A 10583-nucleotide genomic window follows, 5' to 3' on the forward strand; every position below is an offset into this window, starting at 1 on the left:
TAAATCATCCATGTGTCTCATCCTAGTGTGTGTGGCGGGCTCAGAGTATGCCTAAGGTGGGGTAACTATTTTAAACATTTTACTAATTTATGGAGGAAAAAAAAGACCCAGCATTTTGCATTCAAATGTGCAGGGCGCACCGGCGTTTAAAGTCCAAAAGATGGCAGCATTACTCCACCGTAGTAATTATTTTCCTCCTTAAAGCTGTATACCATATGTTTCTGGAGGAATTAAATTCAGGCCTATAAGCCTACTGTGTGTGGCCGGCTCTTAGTGCACATTCTTAGGCTATGTATTTAATACAGAATAATGATTTTCTGGATGTATTAAATCATCCAGGGCTCTCATCCTACTGTGTGTGGCCGGCTCTTAGTGCACCTTTTTAGGCAATGTATTTTATACAGAATGATGATTTTCTGGATGTATTAAATCATCCAGGGCTCTCATCCTACTGTGTGTGGCCGGCTCTTAGTGCACCTTTTTAGGCAATGTATTTTATACAGAATGATGATTTTCTGGATGTATTAAATCATCCAGGGCTCTCATCCTACTGTGTGTGGCCGGCTCTTAGTGCACCTTTTTAGGCAATGTATTTTATACAGAATGATGATTTTCTGGATGTATTAAATCATCCAGGGCTCTCATCCTACTGTGTGTGGCCGGCTCTTAGTGCACCTTTTTAGGCAATGTATTTTATACAGAATGATGATTTTCTGGATGTATTAAATCATCCAGGGCTCTCATCCTACTGTGTGTGGCCGGCTCTTAGTGCACCTTTTTAGGCAATGTATTTTATACAGAATGATGATTTTCTGGATGTTTTAAATAGACACAGAGACGAATAACTCTTTCAACCTTTTATTGGTTCATCCAATGCCTGCATTCTGAGTTCTCTTACCCTGAATGCATCACTCAGGGTAGGTATAGATGCATAGAACCGATCTGCAGTCTCCATGGTATGGCACATGCTTTTACAAACTAACATGCGGTTCTCAGTGCTGAGATGTCTGACTTGGTTACTGACTGATGTTCGGATTATGGTAAACCCGATAGGTCCATCCATGCCTGCATGTTTCCATGCCCTTTGAAAGAGGTGGGTAATTTTGGTCATTTTTTTCCCTTGACTCTGAAAGACATACAAGCACTTTTTGTCTCCATAGCAGTAAGAGATGTCAGCCATGGCTCTTAACCATGTAGCCTCTTCAGGCATCAGGGCGAGGTATGCCGAGCCGTATCTCCTGTCCGTTTTGTGTCGATCAACCTGGGGAAATATGGATGTTACAAAAGACCCATGCCTCTCATGTTACTGTGTGTGGCGGGGGTAAGGTGGACTTATGTGGGCTTACCCAGACGACTGTACGGCCTTTGTCATCTTGGTCTGCGTTGTCTACTTGGTCCTTGGTCATATTGTAAAGAACCACAGGTCTATGGCCTGTTACCATCCCGAGATACCCTGTCAGATACCCTTGTAAGAGGCAATATGTGTCGTCTCTGGCCTCCTCCCTCATCTGGTCTGGAAGATAAAACCACCATGTTTAAAACATGTATGCCTATAAATGTGCACCTGTTGCGGGCTTGATATGTCTGTATTATGGCACTCACCTATGAGCCTGGGTATTTCCACTACTGCTATCTTCATAAATCTCTCAAAATCCTGGGTGGATTTTAGTTGTTCTGTAAGTGGATAAGTCAAAGGTTATACCATATGCATATGGATGTAATTTCTCCAGAATGTGCATGTGGATGTCAACATACTTGATTTAAGTCTTCTCACTGCCTGCCGGTGGCATCTCATATGTCTAGTGTGATCCTTCAGTAGCTTTTTGATTTGAAGGAGTATCTGTTTGATCTGGTGTGTTTGAAGGCCCAGTGTGTCCAGGTGGAAGGCTCGTGCGTGCTTTATAAAAGACATAGCGTTTATAAGCATGATATGTACCGTAGGGTGGCTATACTTGCTTTGGATCAGAGCAGACGGCCACTGTCTTAGTCTCTCCAGGTTGTGGATGAATTTAAGGCTATGGAAGTCGTGCTTGCTTGTGTCTTCGGCCATGTGGAGAATGAATTTTAGGGCGTGCGTCCTTCTTTGTTGGCCGTTTTCTGAGTCTTTCACTGTGGGATTAGAGCGTACGTGAAAGGCCTGGTAGTCGTCTAGGGCCACTTCCACCCTGGTTCCTTCCAAAGCTTCGGGTAAGATCAAATGCCTCCCCTTCCTAAGTGTGTTGCCTTCGGCCTCAGAATCGCTTGAGCTTGATGGTGAACCCACCGCCTCGTACTCAGAATGGCTGGATGCCGGTTCTTCCACGGCATGGCCATCACAGTTTGACCCTTCAGACGTGTCCGGCTCTGGGTTAAATGTAGTTTGGCTGTCACCAGTTTCCTCGGGTGTCTCACAGGCTACACTGTCTTTTGAACTCTGGGTCTTACGGTATTTCTCTAACAATTTGCCCATAAAAAGTCGCTTCGCCTGGGCTACCATTTTCATTTTTTGGGTACCGTGTACATTATGGGTAGAGCTTAAGTGCATGTCCAACCTCACCAAAGACTTCTTGTCACAGATTTCACAATCTAGCCGTACTGAACAACGATTGCTAGCCAGCCTAGCTATCAAACCGGTCTCCTTGTCATCGATTTCATGAACCGTTTTTAAGTGTTTTTTCAGCCTAGTGCACTTAACTTTACACATTGGACATTTCTGCCAAAGATAGTGAAAAAAAGAGACAAAATTAGTTATAATTTATATGATTAATTTAGTTTTAAAATGCCCGAAATGCGGTACTTACCGTCTGTCTGCCTGCCATCTTCAAGCCGCTGTGATGCTAATTAAGCTTCCTTAATAGAACACACCTGGTCCCTAATCAAGAGGGCGGGAAAGGCACATTCCACATTGCGCATTGCGTGTTCCGTATTGCCTTTTTAAATTAAATATACCAGAGGCATAGACACTTAGAAAAAAATAGAGGCCTTTTTAAATTAAATATACCAGAGGCATAGACACTTAGAAAAAAATAGAGGCCGTTTTAAATAAAATATACCAGAGGCATAGACACTTAGAAAAAAAATAGAGGCCTTTTTAAATTAAATATACCAGAGGCATAGACACTTAGAAAAAAATAGAGGCCTTTTTAAATTAAATATACCAGAGGCATAGACACTTAGAATAAAATAGAGGCCTTTTTAAATAAAATATACCAGAGGCATAGACACTTAGACTAAAATAGAGGCCTTTTTAAATTAAATATACCAGAGGCATAGACACTTAGAATAAAATAGAGGCCTTTTTAAATAAAATATACCAGTAGCATAGACACTTAGAATAAAATAGAGACCTTTTTAAATTAAATATACCAGAGGCATAGACACTTAGAATAAAATAGAGGCCTTTTTAAATAAAATATACCAGAGGCATAGACACTTAGAATAAAATAGAGGCCTTTTTAAATTAAATATACCAGTAGAAAAGACACTTTGAGTAAAAAAGGCCATTTTAAATAAAATATACCATGGCCAAATGAACTTAGAATAAAAGAGGAGAGTTTAGTTTAAATTATACCATGGTTAAATGCTGTTAGAAAAAAAGTGCACAGTTTAATCTTATTTGGAAGGCGCATTGACTCTTAAAGTCCACAAGATGTCACCGGTACTCCATCGTTTTTTTTCTGTTATACCATATGTACGTGCCACTGGGTGGACCCTCCAGACACCTCAGCCTAGTTGAAGTGTCCGATGAAGGTGCACTCATCTGGGCATGAGGTAAAGTTATTATACCAACATCATGTGGAGGTTTTCAAGTCAGAATTTGCACAAAGTCCCTAAATATACCAGAAGCATGGAGTTTTATGAGTGAATTAGTCTATGTCCCTTACTTTGTTAGACCATACACAAGATATTTTCTTCAGGAAATGCACAGAGTCCAATGCTATAACATTGCCAGGTGGTGGCTTTAAGGGAAAAAAGCATAAAAGTGTCCGAAAAACATGCTCTTTAGCTCGGGTACATCCCCAGGATCAAGAAAAATTGTCAGTTTTTTTTTCTATCTTGCTTAGAAATAGGTGTAAATTGACTCTGAAGTGTCATATCAGGCAATGCACAGAGTCCTTAAATATACCAGTAGCATGAGGTTTTTGTTGGAAATTAGTCTATTTCCCTTCCTGAGTTAGACCATATACAAGTAGTAATCTTCAGGCAATGCACAGAGTCCTTAAATTTACCAGTAGCATGAGGTTTTTGTTGGAAATTAGTCTATTTCCCTTCCTGAGTTAGACCATATACAAGTAGTAATCTTCAGGCAATGCACAGAGTCCTTAAATATACCAGCAGCAGGTGGTGGCTTTTAGTGAAAAAAGCATAAAAGTGTCCAAAAAACATGCTCTTTAGCTCAGGTACATCCCCAGGATCAAGAAAAATTGTCAGTTTTTTTCTCTATCTTGCTTAGAAATAGGTGTAAATCCAGTCTGAAGTGTCTGATCAGAAAATGCACTAAGTCCATTTTTTCTGTTATACCATACGCATTTGCCACTGGGTGGCTCCTCCAGACACATCTGTCCACTTGGAGTGTCCAATGAAGGTGCACTCATCTGGGCATGAGGTAAAGTTATTAAGCTTCCTTAATAGAACACACCTGGTCCCTAATCAAGAGGGCGGGAAAGGCACATTCCACATTGCGCATTGCGTGTTCCGTATTGCAGCCATCCCTAAGCAGTAGGTCGCGCTGGGATTGCTCATTGCGTATTGCGTGTTCCGTATTGCAGCCATCCCTAAGCAGTAGGTCGCGCTGGGATTGCTCATTGCGTATTGCGCATTGCGTGTTCCGTATTGCAGCCATCCCTAAGCAGTAGGTCGCGCTGGGATTGCACATTGCGTATTGCGTGTTCCGTATTCCGACCATCCCTATTTAAGGGTTAGGCGCTGTTAAGATTTTTCAAAGTCCAAGAATATACCAGCAGCATAGACACTTAGAATAAAAAAGAGGCCGTTTTAAATAAAATATACCAGTAGCATAGACACTTAGAATAAAATAGAGGCCTTTTTAAATTAAATATACCAGAGGCATAGACACTTAGAATAAAATAGAGGCCTTTTTAAATTAAATATACCAGAGGCATAGACACTTAGACTAAAATAGAGGCCGTTTTAAATAAAATATACCAGTAGCATAGACACTTAGAATAAAATAGAGACCTTTTTAAATTAAATATACCAGAGGCATAGACACTTAGAATAAAATAGAGGCCTTTTTAAATTAAATATACCAGAGGCATAGACACTTAGACTAAAATAGAGGCCGTTTTAAATAAAATATACCAGTAGCATAGACACTTAGAATAAAATAGAGACCTTTTTAAATAAAATATACCAGAGGCATAGACACTTAGAATAAAATAGAGGCCTTTTTAAATTAAATATACCAGAGGCATAGACACTTAGACTAAAATAGAGGCCGTTTTAAATAAAATATACCAGTAGCATAGACACTTAGAATAAAATAGAGGCCTTTTTAAATTAAATATACCAGAGGCATAGACACTTAGAATAAAATAGAGGCCTTTTTAAATTAAATATACCAGAGGCATAGACACTTAGAATAAAATAGAGGCCTTTTTAAATAAAATATACCAGTAGCATAGACACTTAGAATAAAATAGAGACCTTTTTAAATTAAATATACCAGAGGCATAGACACTTAGAATAAAATAGAGGCCTTTTTAAATAAAATATACCAGAGGCATAGACACTTAGAATAAAATAGAGGCCTTTTTAAATTAAATATACCAGTAGAAAAGACACTTTGAGTAAAAAAGGCCATTTTAAATAAAATATACCATGGCCAAATGAACTTAGAATAAAAGAGGAGAGTTTAGTTTAAATTATACCATGGTTAAATGCTGTTAGAAAAAAAGTGCACAGTTTAATCTTATTTGGAAGGCGCATTGACTCTTAAAGTCCACAAGATGTCACCGGTACTCCATCGTTTTTTTTCTGTTATACCATATGTACGTGCCACTGGGTGGACCCTCCAGACACCTCAGCCTAGTTGAAGTGTCCGATGAAGGTGCACTCATCTGGGCATGAGGTAAAGTTATTATACCAACATCATGTGGAGGTTTTCAAGTCAGAATTTGCACAAAGTCCCTAAATATACCAGAAGCATGGAGTTTTATGAGTGAATTAGTCTATGTCCCTTACTTTGTTAGACCATACACAAGATATTTTCTTCAGGAAATGCACAGAGTCCAATGCTATAACATTGCCAGGTGGTGGCTTTAAGGGAAAAAAGCATAAAAGTGTCCGAAAAACATGCTCTTTAGCTCGGGTACATCCCCAGGATCAAGAAAAATTGTCAGTTTTTTTTTCTATCTTGCTTAGAAATAGGTGTAAATTGACTCTGAAGTGTCATATCAGGCAATGCACAGAGTCCTTAAATATACCAGTAGCATGAGGTTTTTGTTGGAAATTAGTCTATTTCCCTTCCTGAGTTAGACCATATACAAGTAGTAATCTTCAGGCAATGCACAGAGTCCTTAAATTTACCAGTAGCATGAGGTTTTTGTTGGAAATTAGTCTATTTCCCTTCCTGAGTTAGACCATATACAAGTAGTAATCTTCAGGCAATGCACAGAGTCCTTAAATATACCAGCAGCAGGTGGTGGCTTTTAGTGAAAAAAGCATAAAAGTGTCCAAAAAACATGCTCTTTAGCTCAGGTACATCCCCAGGATCAAGAAAAATTGTCAGTTTTTTTCTCTATCTTGCTTAGAAATAGGTGTAAATCCAGTCTGAAGTGTCTGATCAGAAAATGCACTAAGTCCATTTTTTCTGTTATACCATACGCATTTGCCACTGGGTGGCTCCTCCAGACACATCTGTCCACTTGGAGTGTCCAATGAAGGTGCACTCATCTGGGCATGAGGTAAAGTTATTAAGCTTCCTTAATAGAACACACCTGGTCCCTAATCAAGAGGGCGGGAAAGGCACATTCCACATTGCGCATTGCGTGTTCCGTATTGCAGCCATCCCTAAGCAGTAGGTCGCGCTGGGATTGCTCATTGCGTATTGCGTGTTCCGTATTGCAGCCATCCCTAAGCAGTAGGTCGCGCTGGGATTGCTCATTGCGTATTGCGCATTGCGTGTTCCGTATTGCAGCCATCCCTAAGCAGTAGGTCGCGCTGGGATTGCACATTGCGTATTGCGTGTTCCGTATTCCGACCATCCCTATTTAAGGGTTAGGCGCTGTTAAGATTTTTCAAAGTCCAAGAATATACCAGCAGCATAGACACTTAGAATAAAAAAGAGGCCGTTTTAAATAAAATATACCAGTAGCATAGACACTTAGAATAAAATAGAGGCCTTTTTAAATTAAATATACCAGAGGCATAGACACTTAGAATAAAATAGAGGCCTTTTTAAATTAAATATACCAGAGGCATAGACACTTAGACTAAAATAGAGGCCGTTTTAAATAAAATATACCAGTAGCATAGACACTTAGAATAAAATAGAGACCTTTTTAAATTAAATATACCAGAGGCATAGACACTTAGAATAAAATAGAGGCCTTTTTAAATTAAATATACCAGAGGCATAGACACTTAGACTAAAATAGAGGCCGTTTTAAATAAAATATACCAGTAGCATAGACACTTAGAATAAAATAGAGACCTTTTTAAATAAAATATACCAGAGGCATAGACACTTAGAATAAAATAGAGGCCTTTTTAAATTAAATATACCAGAGGCATAGACACTTAGACTAAAATAGAGGCCGTTTTAAATAAAATATACCAGTAGCATAGACACTTAGAATAAAATAGAGGCCTTTTTAAATTAAATATACCAGAGGCATAGACACTTAGAATAAAATAGAGGCCTTTTTAAATTAAATATACCAGAGGCATAGACACTTAGAATAAAATAGAGGCCTTTTTAAATAAAATATACCAGTAGCATAGACACTTAGAATAAAATAGAGACCTTTTTAAATTAAATATACCAGAGGCATAGACACTTAGAATAAAATAGAGGCCTTTTTAAATAAAATATACCAGAGGCATAGACACTTAGAATAAAATAGAGGCCTTTTTAAATTAAATATACCAGTAGAAAAGACACTTTGAGTAAAAAAGGCCATTTTAAATAAAATATACCATGGCCAAATGAACTTAGAATAAAAGAGGAGAGTTTAGTTTAAATTATACCATGGTTAAATGCTGTTAGAAAAAAAGTGCACAGTTTAATCTTATTTGGAAGGCGCATTGACTCTTAAAGTCCACAAGATGTCACCGGTACTCCATCGTTTTTTTTCTGTTATACCATATGTACGTGCCACTGGGTGGACCCTCCAGACACCTCAGCCTAGTTGAAGTGTCCGATGAAGGTGCACTCATCTGGGCATGAGGTAAAGTTATTATACCAACATCATGTGGAGGTTTTCAAGTCAGAATTTGCACAAAGTCCCTAAATATACCAGAAGCATGGAGTTTTATGAGTGAATTAGTCTATGTCCCTTACTTTGTTAGACCATACACAAGATATTTTCTTCAGGAAATGCACAGAGTCCAATGCTATAACATTGCCAGGTGGTGGCTTTAAGGGAAAAAAGCATAAAAGTGTCCGAAAAACATGCTCTTTAGCTCGGGTACATCCCCAGGATCAAGAAAAATTGTCAGTTTTTTTTTCTATCTTGCTTAGAAATAGGTGTAAATTGACTCTGAAGTGTCATATCAGGCAATGCACAGAGTCCTTAAATATACCAGTAGCATGAGGTTTTTGTTGGAAATTAGTCTATTTCCCTTCCTGAGTTAGACCATATACAAGTAGTAATCTTCAGGCAATGCACAGAGTCCTTAAATTTACCAGTAGCATGAGGTTTTTGTTGGAAATTAGTCTATTTCCCTTCCTGAGTTAGACCATATACAAGTAGTAATCTTCAGGCAATGCACAGAGTCCTTAAATATACCAGCAGCAGGTGGTGGCTTTTAGTGAAAAAAGCATAAAAGTGTCCAAAAAACATGCTCTTTAGCTCAGGTACATCCCCAGGATCAAGAAAAATTGTCAGTTTTTTTCTCTATCTTGCTTAGAAATAGGTGTAAATCCAGTCTGAAGTGTCTGATCAGAAAATGCACTAAGTCCATTTTTTCTGTTATACCATACGCATTTGCCACTGGGTGGCTCCTCCAGACACATCTGTCCACTTGGAGTGTCCAATGAAGGTGCACTCATCTGGGCATGAGGTAAAGTTATTAAGCTTCCTTAATAGAACACACCTGGTCCCTAATCAAGAGGGCGGGAAAGGCACATTCCACATTGCGCATTGCGTGTTCCGTATTGCAGCCATCCCTAAGCAGTAGGTCGCGCTGGGATTGCTCATTGCGTATTGCGTGTTCCGTATTGCAGCCATCCCTAAGCAGTAGGTCGCGCTGGGATTGCTCATTGCGTATTGCGCATTGCGTGTTCCGTATTGCAGCCATCCCTAAGCAGTAGGTCGCGCTGGGATTGCACATTGCGTATTGCGTGTTCCGTATTCCGACCATCCCTATTTAAGGGTTAGGCGCTGTTAAGATTTTTCAAAGTCCAAGAATATACCAGCAGCATAGACACTTAGAATAAAAAAGAGGCCGTTTTAAATAAAATATACCAGTAGCATAGACACTTAGAATAAAATAGAGGCCTTTTTAAATTAAATATACCAGAGGCATAGACACTTAGAATAAAATAGAGGCCTTTTTAAATTAAATATACCAGAGGCATAGACACTTAGACTAAAATAGAGGCCGTTTTAAATAAAATATACCAGTAGCATAGACACTTAGAATAAAATAGAGACCTTTTTAAATTAAATATACCAGAGGCATAGACACTTAGAATAAAATAGAGGCCTTTTTAAATTAAATATACCAGAGGCATAGACACTTAGACTAAAATAGAGGCCGTTTTAAATAAAATATACCAGTAGCATAGACACTTAGAATAAAATAGAGACCTTTTTAAATAAAATATACCAGAGGCATAGACACTTAGAATAAAATAGAGGCCTTTTTAAATTAAATATACCAGAGGCATAGACACTTAGACTAAAATAGAGGCCGTTTTAAATAAAATATACCAGTAGCATAGACACTTAGAATAAAATAGAGGCCTTTTTAAATTAAATATACCAGAGGCATAGACACTTAGAATAAAATAGAGGCCTTTTTAAATTAAATATACCAGAGGCATAGACACTTAGAATAAAATAGAGGCCTTTTTAAATAAAATATACCAGTAGCATAGACACTTAGAATAAAATAGAGACCTTTTTAAATTAAATATACCAGAGGCATAGACACTTAGAATAAAATAGAGGCCTTTTTAAATAAAATATACCAGAGGCATAGACACTTAGAATAAAATAGAGGCCTTTTTAAATTAAATATACCAGTAGAAAAGACACTTTGAGTAAAAAAGGCCATTTTAAATAAAATATACCATGGCCAAATGAACTTAGAATAAAAGAGGAGAGTTTAGTTTAAATTATACCATGGTTAAATGCTGTTAGAAAAAAAGTGCACAGTTTAATCTTATTTGGAAGGCGCATTGACTCTTAAAGTCC

The sequence above is a fragment of the Brachyhypopomus gauderio genome, unplaced genomic scaffold (genome assembly GCF_052324685.1).
Source record: "Brachyhypopomus gauderio isolate BG-103 unplaced genomic scaffold, BGAUD_0.2 sc812, whole genome shotgun sequence".
Classification (NCBI taxonomy): domain Eukaryota; kingdom Metazoa; phylum Chordata; class Actinopteri; order Gymnotiformes; family Hypopomidae; genus Brachyhypopomus; species Brachyhypopomus gauderio.